We start from the raw sequence: 14,760 nt of genomic DNA, 5'->3' as shown, positions 1-14,760 counted from the left end.
ACACTAAAAGGTATGGGGATTGACCCAAATCCGTCTTATATGTAGTTCTGTGGGCCCATAAAGCATCAATCAAACGGTTTGACCAATCCTTACGAGTGGGGTTAACTGTCTTTTCTAAAATCTGCTTAATCTGTCTATTGAAACCTCTACCTGACTACTCGTTTGCGGATGGTATGCAGTAGCAAGCTTATGGGTGATTCCATACTTTTTCATCAAGGCCTCAAAAGGCCGATTACAGAAATGCTTGCCCCTGTCACTAATCAAAGCACGGGGAGTGCCAAAATGAGAGAAGATATTTTCCCTTAAAAACTTGACTACCACTTTATGATCATTTGATTTACAAGCTATGGCCTCTATCCATTTGCTCACGTAATCGACAGCCAACAGAATATATAGATTCCCGTAAGAATTAGGGAATGGTCCCATAAAATAGAACCCACATTGAAGCACTTTTTCTAAAGTTTTCCTAGGCTCAAAATGACCCCCACAGGCATGATCATGGCAAAATGAAAGAACAAACATTTGTTCATGCTTAGGTACGCAACGCCTAATGATTTGATCTGAACCTATTTTAAACAAGTATGGATCATCCCAGAAAAAATATTTCACTTGTGAATGGAACCGATATTTATCTTGGGTGGACCAATGGGATGGGGTTTCATTGGTCACAAGATAATTGACAATATCTGCATACCAAGGTACCGTGTTTACTGATAACAATTGCTCATCTGAAAATGTTTCTAGAATTGGACTCTCTTCCTTTCTAGAATTAGAAAGGCGGGATAGATGGTCTGCAACTAAATTTTCAGTTCCCTTTTTGTCCCTAATTTCTAAGTCAAACTCTTGTAGTAGCAAGACCCAACGAATGAGTCGGGATTTTGCATCCTTCTTCTGTAGCAAATATTTGATAGCTGAATGATCAGTGTAAACAATTACATGACTACCTATCAAATATGAGCGGAACTTCTCTAATGCAAACACAACAGCCAAAAATTCTTTTTCAGTTGTTGTATAGTTAAGTTGTGCATCATTGAGGGTTTGACTTGCATAAGAAATCACAGTGGGCATCTTATTTAACCTTTGACCTAGAACTGCCCCTAAAGCATAATCAGAAGCATCACACATTAACTCAAAGGGTTCTAACCAATTTGGTGCTTGTATTATAGGAGCGGTGCATGGAGAGCTTCTCTTTCAATAGTTCAAAACATAGTAAGCACTCAGAGGTAAAATGAAAGGGGACATCTTTAGCAAGTAATGAAGTTAATGGTTTGGCTATCTTGCTAAAGTCCTTTATAAAGCGGCGGTAAAAATCAGCATTACCTAGAAATGATCTAACATCCTTAACACTTTTAGGTGATGGTAAATTAGAGATAAGATCTACCTTAGCCTTATCAACCATAATTCCTTCCTTAGAAACAATATGATCTAAGACTATTCCACTCTTCACCATGAAGTGACATTTCTCCCAATTAAGAACTAAATTTTTGGCTCTACTACGTTCAAGAACTAAGCGGAGATGGTGAAGGCAATCAGAAAAGGTAGACCCATGAACAGAGAAATCATCCATAAATACTTCCAAATAATCCTCTACCATATCTGAGAATATGCTCATCATGCACCGCTGGAATGTAGCAGGAGCATTGCATAACCCAAAGGGCATGCGTCGATAGGCATATGTTCCATATGGGCATGTGAATGTGGTTTTGTCTTGGTCTTCGGGTGCTATAGGGATTTGATTATAGCCAAAATAACCATCAAGGAAACAATAATAAGCATGGCCGGCTAAACGTTCTAACATTTGATCAATGAAAGGCAAAGGAAAATGATCCTTATGAGTGGCTGCATTAAGCTTCCGGTAATCAATACAAACACGCCAACCAGTTTGAATACGAGTTAGGATGAGCTCATTGGTAGTTGATGTAACTACTGTGACTCCGGACTTCTTAGGAACAACTTGGACTGGGCTTACCCACTGGCTATCTGATATGAGATAGATAATCCCATTATCCATGCATTTCAACACTTCTTTGTGAATGGCTTCTTTTCATCAGGGGATTAGCACTTCTTTGGGGCTCCCTAGAGGGTTTGGATCTATCAATCAAATTTATATGATGTTGAGCTATGGAGGGACTATTTCCTTTAATGTCAGCCATTTGCCAACCTATGGCTTCTTGATTGTCTTTGAGCAAACTAAGAAGCTCATCCTCTTGGTCTTTGGTAAGATCAGATGCAATGATTACAGGAAGAGTTTCTTTGGGGCCTAGAAAAGCATACCGAAGAGTCGAAGGCAAATGTTTCAATTCTAGTTGGGGGGCCTCAACCACAGATGGGACAGGAAGATTTCTAGACAACTTACCAAGTGGTTCATTAAATTGTTGCAAGCTCATCATATCAGAAAAAAAATCGTTCCCTATATCCTCTAGTTCTTCCAAAAAAGTGTAAAAATCATCCTCAAAACCTTTTTCAATGGAGAAATCAATATCATCAGAAATGCTTTGCAACATACTAATATTCTCAGAAAAGTTTGGTTGTTTCCCCAACCTAAAGACATTGAACTCAATGGATGTATTCCCAAATGATAACTTCAAAAGACCATTTCGACAATTAATAAGAGCATTGCTTGTAGCTAAAAATGGTCTCCCTAATATCACAGGAATTTGGTCCTTAAGATTTGTAACTGGATGTGTGTCTAAGACAATGAAATCAACAGGAAAAACAAATTCTCCTACTTGAATTAACACATCTTCAATTATTCCATTGGGTATTTTGACAGATCTATCAGCCAACTGGAGAGTAACCGAGGTTGGTTTGAGTTCCCCAAGACCCATTTGTTTATAAACAGTATATGGCAATAAATTAACACTAGCGCCCAAGTCTAGTAAAGCATGCTTTATTTTTTATCACCAATAACACATGGAATTGTTGGACTTCCTGGATCTCTATACTTAATTAGGACTTGTTCTGAAAGGATTGAACTTACATTTTCTGTTAGAAAGGCTTTCTTTGGGACATTCGTGGTTCTCTTTTGAGTACACAAGTCTTTAAGAACCTTAGCATAAGAAGGGACTTGAGAAATAGCATCTAAAAGTGGAATGTTGACACTCACATTTTTGAAAACTTCTAAAATTTTGTCAACATTTTCATTCCTTTTGGTACTTGCTAATCGGCTAGGAAAAGGGGCCTTAGGTACATAAGATCTCTCATTTGAAGTTTGTTCTTTTTTCAGGGTTTCAGATAATGATTCATCAGACTTAGGTACCTCTAAAGCAATTGGTTCCTTCTCAACTTCTAAGGGTTCTTCAAACAAACCCTCATTAGGAGATACTTGAACATTCTCCGCATCACGATGGTCACTAATTTTACTCTGGTCAGTAATAGGAGATTCACCTGTTAAATACCCTTTTCCACTTCTCAATGCATACACAAAAGTAATTGGCTCTAAAGAAGAAGAGGTGGTTTTAACTTGGTTGACTTGATTTGGTGGCCTTTGTTGAATCTGAGTCCTAGGATTTAACTCAGGCTGGCTAAGCATTTTACCTTTTTCTGGCTCAGACAAAGCACTTGCAAGAGTGGAAATTTGTTTTTCCATATTATGCATAGAAGTTATGAAGGTGCTGGAAAGTACTTCCATATTCTTCTCTAAGGTAGAAAGACGAGAAAACTCTGGATTATTACCTCTATGGAAACCAGGTGGTGATTGATTTTGTGCAATATAAGGCATACGAGGCACAATAGGTGGATTGGCAGGCCTAGCTAAATTGACATTCTGAAAATTAGGGGCTTGAGGGAACTGGACATTTTGATTATGAGAAAATTGGGCACTTTGTTTTTGAGGGGCACCAAATTGATTTTGTGTGGAATAATTGCTTAATCCATTTTGGTTTTGCCCTTGAGACCATGAAAAGTTAGGATGATTCTTCCACTCAAGATTGTACGTGTTACTGTACGGGTTTGGAAACATCGCATTGACATTTTCATATTGGCCTCCAGAATAGCTAGGACATTCCTCAATTACATGTGTAGGAGATTGACACCATGCACACATAGCAATAGATTTGTCAATAAAATGTGCTTGACTTGGTGATGGTGGTGCAACCTTAACTACCAAAGTCTCTAACTTTTTCAAAAGATTATCTATTTGTGCTTCCTTATGAACTTGGCTATCAACAAAATATCCCCTACTAGTCCTTTCAGACTTTGTTTGATAATCGATACCCTCATAAATTATTTGGCATAAATGCCATAATCTATACCATGGTGAGGGCATTCTTGGAGAAGGCTTTGAAACCTCTCCATTACCTTAGCAAAAGACTCATTGGGTTTTTGACGAAATTGAAGAATATCATTTCTTATTTTATTCGTCTTAGATAAAGGAAAGAATTTCTTCAAGAATAGGACAGTGAATTGTTCCCATGCGATAATGCTATCCCTAGGTAAGCTATAAAGCCACTTTTTGGCTTGGTCCTTTAATGCAAAGGTAATAAACCGTACTCTTACGGCATCATTAGTAAGTTGTTGTACCTTCATAAGGACACAAACCTCCTCAAACTCCCTAAGGAACAAATATGCATCTTGATCAGGTAACCCATGAAATTGGGGTAACATAGATAGATAATGAGATTTGAGCTCAAAATCATTACCCCTCACTTCAGGTAAACGTATACAGGAAGGTTGTGCAGATCGGGTTGGATAAAATCTATCCCTAAGACTCTTAGGTGGAGTTGGTGGAGGTAGACTTTCCATGGTCAAGTTAGACACTTGGACAATTCTATTTGTAGAATCAGGAGTCCAGACACACATAGACTAACCACCTAATGCAATTAATGACTCTTATGAAAGAATGAATTTTTTTTTTAAATAAAAATAAAAATAAAAATAAAAATAAAAATAAAGTAACTAAAGAATAAAAGAAAAGCAAATAACAAAAATGAAAGGGAAAGTAGTAAATTTCCCACCACAAAGATTGAAACAATGATTCCAAAGTTGTAAGGTTGCCGTATAGCTGAGCGCTATATAGGTTTGACAGCAAGGGAATCCGTATAGTCTTTGGAGCCACCTACAATCGAATCCTGGGGATTCTGCAGTAGAGTGGGGACTACTATACATTTTTGTTTCTACTCTAGTTAAGAGTAATATCTTTGAAATATTATTATTATTATTTTTTTAAACACTTCGATTTACCTAAGAATGAGAAAAATAGAGTGGATTAATACCTCCCCAGGCAACGGCGCCAAAAACTTGTTTATGAAATTAAAAAGTAACCGCAAGCGCACGGTATCGTGTAGCTAACGGGTCGATCTCAAGGACATATGCCACTTAGAATTCAACTTCTTATTAGTAATGCGAGAGTGGAATGATTAAATTTTTGTTAACTAATTAATTAAACTAAACGATCCTAATCTATACATCTAATGCAATCAAATTGAAACAAAAAAAATAAATTAAACGCAATCAATGTATAAATAAAAGACAGGAAAAAAAATGCGACCAATAAAAATAAAAGGAAAAGGGAAGTGATCCAAGTGTTAGCTCTGGATCGAGGAAAGGGGAGTATAATAATAATGACTTTGACCGTGGACCCTTTGCAGTAGCTTACAGTCCACCGATCGGGGGAATGAATATTAAAGAAAAAAAAATGCAGAAAGTAAATGACAGAAAGTAAATAACAAAGCAATAAACAAAGCAATAAAAGGAAAATGAAGCCTTAACCAAAGAGAGGCACGACTGTAGGCATCTTTGATCAAGGATGCAGGGAAAGGGAAAACAATAAATAAATGCTGAAAGTAAATTGCAGAAAGTAAATAACAGAAAGTAAATTACAGAAAGTAAATAACAGAAAGTAAATTGCAGAAAGTAAAATGGAAACCTGAACAAAAGAGAGTCACGGCTGTAGGCATCTCCGATTAAGGATTCAGGGGATGGGAGAACAATACATAAATGCTGAAAGTAAATCCTAAATTAAAAATATGGAGGGGTAGATAGAAGCGGGAATGGAGGGAGGAGAGAAGATTAATAAAGAAGGTTACTTACTTGCGAATTGAACAAACGATTCAAATCTCAACCAACCCTAACAACCAGATCTAGATCTAGAATGATCTAAATCTGCAATTGCTAGACCTAGAGAAAAACGAATCTAAAAACTTGAAACTTGAACTTGAATTGCATTACATAAAAAAATTAAACCTAAACATTCAATCTAGAAAATTTAAATCTCACAAATGCAATCAAAGAAAACTAGAGAAAACCTAAATAAACTGAAGAGAGAAGAAAGAATGCTTCTACTAAGCTCTAGAACACCTTCCCCTTTTGATGGAGTATGCTCTCCTTTTATAGAGTTTACATGAGATATGAAGCACGGCTGACTTTGAATAAAACTCAGGGTTTCTATCTGACTCAGCCAATTAGGGTTTTGACGTACTAATTGCACCAACTTAGAGAGATCAGATGCATAATTCCACCGTTGTATTTGAGGTTTAAGTAGTCATGAAGCTCTCCTCCAAAAATCAGTACGATCGGACATTGGATGACCATTCGATGAAGGATTTGATCAAAACTGGATAGAGGCATTCAAAAACGGGATTTTCCCTCTTTTTCTTTCTGAATATAATTCTTTTTCCTCTTTTTCTTTCTTTAATTAAATCCAAGATAGGAAATAAGATATTGAGGTATGCAATGACTCTTTTCCATTTGGACTCTCTCAATAATATCTCTGTAGATTTGATTTAAAATCTCAGCCGTAGATCAAATTTGCCTTCTTTATCTCTTCAATATTTCGGAGTTGGCCCATAATCACACATCTCTAGCCCATCATGCTCTAGATCAGGCCCATTTTCGCATTTTAGAATTTGAATGGACTTCTTGACGTGTAAAATAGCATGATTCAAGCCCAAAACTCCAAATATTTGCTTAAATCTTGAAAAGTCTTAAAATTTGCAAAAACAACATAAAACCCAAGGTAACTCCACTCTAAGTGTATAAAATGCATGCTTTATGCCCTAAGATTTCACACATAAATGTGCTCATCAACAATATATGAGGATATATTGGTAACTGCCAACACACTCAACACACAAGTGTAAGATATGGGATTTGTTGGACATTTCAAAATTCAAATATTAGGCTATTACAATATATGAGGATATGTTGGTAACTACCGACACACTCAACACACAAGTGTAAGATACGGGATTTGTTGGACATTTCTCTCTCTCTCTCTCTCTCTCTCTCTCTCTCTCTCTCCAGGAAAAGCAAGAACAAAAGGGGGAAATTTTTGAGGTTTTCTTTCCTTACTTTGATCTCACACTTCGACCATCCATCCAAACGGTACTTGGGTTATGGATTCTATTATCTTTCCATGAGATTGAGGATGATTTTTCGGTGACAGATTATGTGGAAGAATGAGTACGTGGATCATCTTTATTCTTCCGCTGTAATTTCTTTTCGGGAATAGCGAATCTAGGTAAGATTCTATCCTTCTCCTCTCTAGAATAATTATCATGCCCCATCATGCTATCTCCCATGTTTGATAGAGTACCCTACATTGGAATCAAAGTCAGGTTCCCACATTTATTTGTCCCTCCCGAATTCTGTTATTTTATATATTAGATTGGATCCAAGTGGGAGGATCCAAAGTTTTTTTGGAACCCTAAATTGATAACTAGATAATTTGATTTTGAGTGATCCAAGTGGAACGATCCTATATGATTTCCCTTCCATTTTTTTGGACCCAAATCAGACCATTGTCATATAAGGATTATCTAATTTGCATGAAGTAATCCATGAAAATAAATTTTTCTTGAATTTTTCGAGCATTTTTTTATGTATGGGATGATGAGATCCAAGAATGCAGTCCTGTGTGGGCATTTTTTTTGGAGGGATAGAAGTTTTTGCATCTAGACAAAGTGCCATCTTGTATGAGACGGACTTCTGTCTAGTTATAGAGGACCAGACAGAATTTCAGTTTGGTGAGACAGAAGTCTGTCTGGGCAGACACTCCCAAACGGTGATCCGTCTAAAAATATGTTTGGTTCAGAAGGTGTCAAGACTTTCTAGACACCTGTAGCCCAACACTTTGAGTGATGTTTGGGCATTAAAAGCATAGTAAGGCTAAGTGGGAGCTATAGGGGTAGAAGCGTTCTGTATAAACCACCTCATAGCATGAGTATGACTTTGTGTTTTACTTTTGTATATAGTAAAGCAATTTTAATTTGAGTTTTTAATTATTGAATCATGCTTCTAGCGTAAAATGAAACTAGTATATAAATTCAATGTGGATTTGCTTGAGGATTTTATTGGATATTTGTTAAATTTCTTTTTGTTCAAATGTTTATCCCGTAGGTTGGTTATGCTGGTGTGAATTTGTTGCTGCTTGTGCTTTATGCTATAAATTTTGAACTCATCCTTGCATGTTGATATGGCTACAACTAAGAGCATCATTGCTGACCTCACCAAGGGAGATGAGCTGAATGAGAGGAACTATGACCTCTAGAAATGAAAGGTACAATATCTCCTTGAAGAGCAGGCGTCACATCCACCCAGCCGGTATCCTATCTGGTATACTCGGGATGTGATCCACAGCCAGAAGATCCAGATAGAGCGGCCATGCCTCCCACATACACGATAACATAATCATGAACAATATAATCAATGTATAAAGTAAGCAATAAATAAATAAAATGAATAAGAAAAGATAGTTAATCAGAGTGTGGAAATATCAAATGTCAACTTCTCATAGAGGTAATCTCAAAGAGAAAGAGTGATCAGAAGTCACTCCTTCAGCAATAGCGGAAAAGTGGTTAATTAAGTTAAGTTACAACTTATGTCAAGAACAAATCCATAAGAACTAGAGAGAAAATATCCAAATGATTACAGTCATCCAGGGAAATGGGGCCTACACATAGGTTTCTTCTATCCTAATGATTTCTTCTTCATAAGTGTGGATGAAGTAAACCCAATGTGGCCGCTCCCTCACTAAGGTGGGGCTAACCCTGGTACGAACCATAATTCTCCTCGGCATAGCAATCCTGACTCTCAGCATAGCCATCACCCGAAGGGTAGTATGCGGGATCATAGCTCGGGTCATAGGACGAGCCATCAAAGTCTTTGTACCTGCAGGATAATCTAACAAATTACACGAAAGGAATGAGTTCAAAAGAACTCAGCAAGGCAAGTCGTTTCATAATGCACAGTTCATTCGATACAAATCACAATATGATGCAATATGACATGAGACAATGATGAAATATGATTCTAATCTTAAGTATGCTAGTCTCTAAGGTAGACATGCTTTAAACCATAGCACCATACTTCTGTGGGTCGTCTGTCACTACCCCTCAATCATAAGATATCTTGGGTCTGCCGTGGTAATTGGGTAAGGTCCTCATCAAGCCATGGTTGGGGATTTAGTCAACACTCTCTCACATCACCATTGGTATAAGTATTGGCGCATGTCGCGGCAAAGCCTAGCCCAATGCAAGTCATCTACTCAGTCGTATCATGTTAGATCCGGATACTTTCCCTATGGCACCGACCAACTCGGTTCCGTATCCTTCACACTAGAGTCAGCGTATCCTATGGCACCAACCAACTCGGACTATGGACTCATCAACCCTATTGGTCATCCACAAATGGTAAACGGGAAGCTCTCACGTCCTCTCATGGGTTGGTTACCGGTCTATCCATTTGCAACCCTACCAATAAATGGCCCCTTTCAGGTATCCGCAGTATGGTTCAAGTCCTCTCACGGAGTGGGTACTAGTCTTGAGCGCCCTTCAACCATACTTTACCACGGGTCGTTTGGTCTCAATACCCTTCCGATTCGGGTCTGATACGACAAGGAAAATATCCTAACCATACACCTAGACAATCCTATGCATGTCATCCAACAACCCAGGAAAGCGTCGATGGACACCTTCGAAGAATATCCCATACTACTCTCTCCGATGTCCAAGGACAGAAGTGTCGAAAGGACACTTCTCAATCCCAAGTCATACATAGTCAATCACAAGCTCAATCTCATCATATCATACTAAATAAATGATTCATCATATAAGCAAGATATATCATAGCATGATTGATCATATATATAAAATCATAAAGTACAATTGAACATGATATTCTAAATGATAAATAACATTCTACTACTGATGAGAAAGCATATCGTAATCATGTATGGTAAAGAAATACATATAGGAACATAACCATTAAGTTCTCATAATGTAAGCATGTTGATATAATTAACATACTTGAGTTAACGACCATCCTTACCTTAATCAAGTTGTAAATAAATTCAATGATCACCAAGAATGGTCCCAAAAATCAGTGTTGATACCCTAGACAACATACAAGTAGCATTAGAGAAGAAAGCAATCGAATCGGAGGTCAAACGAATCAATTAGGCCACAAACAGGGTTGTAATATCCAGCCCTATTCTAACCTTGACCCTGACCCGGATCCACTGTTGTTGTCACATCCTCCTAGCCGGTACCCTAACTGGTATACCCGAGAGTGTGATCCACAGCCCTAAAGATCAAGTTTAGGAACGATCATATCCATTTCGCACAATAACATAATCAAAAGCAAGAACAAATCATAATGTTCAAGTAATTTATAATAAAAGTCAAGAAAGGATCTCAAAAGGATCACTATAGAATATCAGAGTGCGGAATAACAAGATACCAAATCAAAAGACAACTGTAGAGTATAGCGGAAATATACTCCACAGACATATGTGGAAGGTAGATCGAAATCTAAGTAAACCTCTAAGCTAATACATGTAAGGTAAAAGATAAGTCTAAAAGAAACAAGAGAAATCTAATCCACATCTTCAGTCGGCTCTTCTTCATCTTTAGTCTTCATCTTCTTCACCTTGCCCTTCCTTATATGGACCGTCATCATATTTCAAACCTGTAGAGAAGTCTAACAAAAGATATGGTACAAAAGGAGTGAGTTTCGAAAGAAACCCAGTAAGGCAGTTAAATCCATAATAACATAAATGGCAGGATTTCAAAGCAAACATAAATGCAATATGGTATGAGACAAACAATGAATGTATGAATCTAACTCTATGTATGCTGGTCTCTATTGGCAGACATGCTTTAAGTCATAGTACCATACTTCTTTGGGAAGGTCTCATCACACAATGCCTTTTGGTAGTGGGTCCGGCATCCCTCGGGACATTCCATGGCTGGGGTTTAAGTCACCGCTCTCTCACATCACCGTTTGGTCTAAGTACTGGCGCATGTCAGGGTAAAGCCTAGCCAAATGCAAGTCTTCTACTTAGTTACATCAAGTCAGATCCAGATACGTCCATTCCTCGCCCCTGGCGATCCTTTCCGGTATCCTTCACACTAGAGTCCTCATAGTCCCTGACTACGGACTCATCAACCCTATTGGTTATCCACATATGGTAAACGGGAAGCTCTCACGTCCTCTCACGGGTTGGTTACCGGTCTTGAGCTCCCGTGAGCCCAAGTCTATCCATTTGCAACCCTACCAATAAATGGCCCCCACAATGTGATTCCTGTCCTCTCACGGGTTGGTTACCGGTCTTGAGCGCCCATGAATCCCCATTGCTACCACGGGTCGTTCGGTCTCAATACCCTTCCGAATTGGGTCTGATATAACGGGGTATTCCTAGCCAAACACTACTAGACAGCCCTAGGTATGAAAATCAATAGTTCAAGAAGGTGTCAATGGGCATCTTCGGAGAATATCCCATACTATTCCCTTCGATGTCCAAGGACAGAAGTATCAAAAGGGCACCTCTCCTTCCCGAACCATACTTAATCAATCACAATCACAAATCAATCATATCATGTACATTTACAGTATATAGAAAATATACCATAATAAGATCCATCTCATATACAGTTAACAAATAACGACATTCATAAACTAAAGAAAGCAAGTAAATAAAGCTACTGTAATTAAAGTAAGTGCAGCTGTAATATATTCATAAAAGAATGTAATTATGGTAACAAATCCAAAAGATTCTAATGTAGAAACTAAAATCACACAATCTATGCTATTATAGAAGTAACCATCCTTACCTTATATAACTTGAAGAGAATCTCCAAGGATCAAGGAGAATCTTCCCAAACTTGGCAAGAAGGTCCTAAACAAGTATATATATCATATTAGGAAAGAAACCTAGAAGGAAAGATATCAAAACATCCAAAACAGACCAAATCTGGAGTTGCTGTACTCATTGGTCGATTGGATTGGTCTATTGTCTCAGTCGACCAATCAGTCGACCAACAGAGACAGTGGCCCTACAAAATCAGAGTTTTAAGAATAAAGAACCGAATTTGGTGGTTCAAAAGGGTACCAAACAAGGGGGAAACTACTATGACAGTATCCTAGTATATAGAGGACTTCAAAACACTAATTAAATCAAATCTTCAAGTTACAAATTAGGAAACAAAAGTTACCATAATTAGATTAATCATGGTTCTTGAAGAATTCATAGTAACAATCATGGACAAGAACGATAGGATGATGGATCATTGATTGTGATAAAGAAATCATGAAAAGCATGCATAGATCTTCAAGAAAAATAGATCTAAGACTGAAGAACATGAATCTAAATAAGGAAACAAAACTTACCATAAATGTATTAGTCATGGTTCTTGGAAAAAGCATGGTATGATCAAGAAGAAAGAACTAGAGATTGATAGGTTACAACTCTTGTAAAGAAAACACAGTGATTGACTACTAATATGATCAATAAAACAGATCTAAGAAGACAATTTAAAAAAAAAAGAAAAAAACAAATTATGATTTAGAAAAATTTCCCCAAAAAACTTGTATTAACAAAAATAAATCATTTCACCAGCCATTCATCCCAAGGAAGAGGAGGAGGGAGGGGTGTAAAAACCACCCTCCCCCCCCCCCCCCCCCCCCCCGTTCTTTTTTGTGTTGGGGGGGGGGGGGGGGGGGGGGGGGGGGGGGGGGGGGGGCCTGGTGGTTGTGGGGGGTGGGGGGGAGAATTTATGGACATTGATGATGCTGCTCCTTCCTTGAGCACATTACCAGTGCTAAGTTAGAATCTGCGCACTGATGAAGAGCGAGACAGTTGAAATAGCAAACGGACTCCTGTGCATAATCCGAAGGTACTCCCTGAAACTAGACCTCTTGAGTGAACTGTAGGAGAAAACCCCATGCAATTTGACCTTGTATAGCCCTCCAAGTCCGCACCTAAAGTTGCTGAACTATTCTGTAAAATTTCTGCGAGAGATTGTTTTGGTCGATACTATTGGTCGATACCATCGACCAAAGGTATCGACCAACAAGTCTAGTTGAGCCCAGATTTAAAGATTCTTGGAATATTCTTTTCTATTTATTTATTCCTCGAGACCGGAGCCCTATTCTCGCGTTTTTAACATCTGGGAACGTGAGAGAGCCTCCCAAGAACTCCTCCTTGGTAGTGGTGAAGCATCTTCTTCATCAATCATTGCCAACCACTCATTCCTACTTTCTTGTTCCACTTTAAAGGTATGACTCTCTCTCCTAATCACTTTCTCACTCATCTTTTCTCTATTTTACTGTTGGGACCATGGCCAAGGTGCTGCAACCTTGCATACACCTTGCCATGAACCTTCTAAACCCCATACAATGATGTTTTCACCGATATGACTATGATTGATTCACCTCATGATCATTGACTACACATTTCCATGATTTATTGCTTACCAACTTGCTTTATTTACCAAAACTGAGATGAAGCTCATGATTAACCTAATCTATACCTTGCATATGTGCTCCATGTTACTTCTAAACGATTCCCTACCTAATCCCCCATATTTTCCCCTAATTTGCATTGAGATATAGCCAATGCCATGATCTACAACTCTTAACCTTAATATGTCAATTTGGGGATTTCCAAATGGACCATTGGATTATGAAAGTTTCTTGATAATTAGTGTCCCCATGTTGTGCTTAGACTATCCTCCAAGTTTCATGTCAATCCGAGACCCGGAAGACCAAATCTGGGCAAGAATCCGAAAAGCCAGACTTGCTGTCCTGGAATTGATTTGGTCGATACTATTGGTCGATACTATCGACCAAATGTATCGACCAATAGAGTTCTTTGTCAGCAACTTTTGCCCGATTCCGATTCGTTTGATCTCCGATTGTTCCGATTTCTTCTCTAACCTTTCATATATGCTTGTTTAGGACTTTAAGACTATTTGGGCCATTGCTTGTGATCTTGGACCATTCTCTTCTCCGATTCAAGGTAAGGATAGTTATCGATGTAATTACCTAGGATATGGAAATCTTGACTTGGTATTCCTAACCTAGTAAATATAGTTTCTATTTCATATTCTTATCGTGTTAGACTTGCTACATATGTCTTTTAACGGTAGCTTTGTGTTTACATTATATTACTTCAATGTTTTATCATGTTTATCAATTTCAATATATGATGACTTATGTCAATGTCATGAATTGAATGTTTATTATGACGTTGTATCTTGTGAACTGATATGATGAACTTGGGCATGTGATTGCTTAAGTATAACTTGGGATTGAGGGGTACCCTACTGGTGCTTCTGTCCTTGGACATCGGAGGGAATAGTATGGGATGTTCTCCGAAGGTGTCCATTGGCGCTTTCCCGGGTTATTGAATGACATGCATAGGATTTGTCTAGATGTATGGCTAGGATGTCCCTATCATATCAGACCCGATTCGGAAGGGCATTGAGACCGAACAACCCGTGGTAGTAGTGTGGATTTGTGGGCGCTCAAGACCGGTATCCA

Source organism: Hakea prostrata, chromosome 8, assembly GCF_041222555.1.
Source record: "Hakea prostrata isolate BN-2017 chromosome 8, UWA_Hpros_2, whole genome shotgun sequence".
Lineage (NCBI taxonomy): Eukaryota > Viridiplantae > Streptophyta > Magnoliopsida > Proteales > Proteaceae > Hakea > Hakea prostrata.
The sequence above is the reverse complement of the archived record's forward strand: the minus strand, read 5'-3'. Positions refer to the sequence as shown.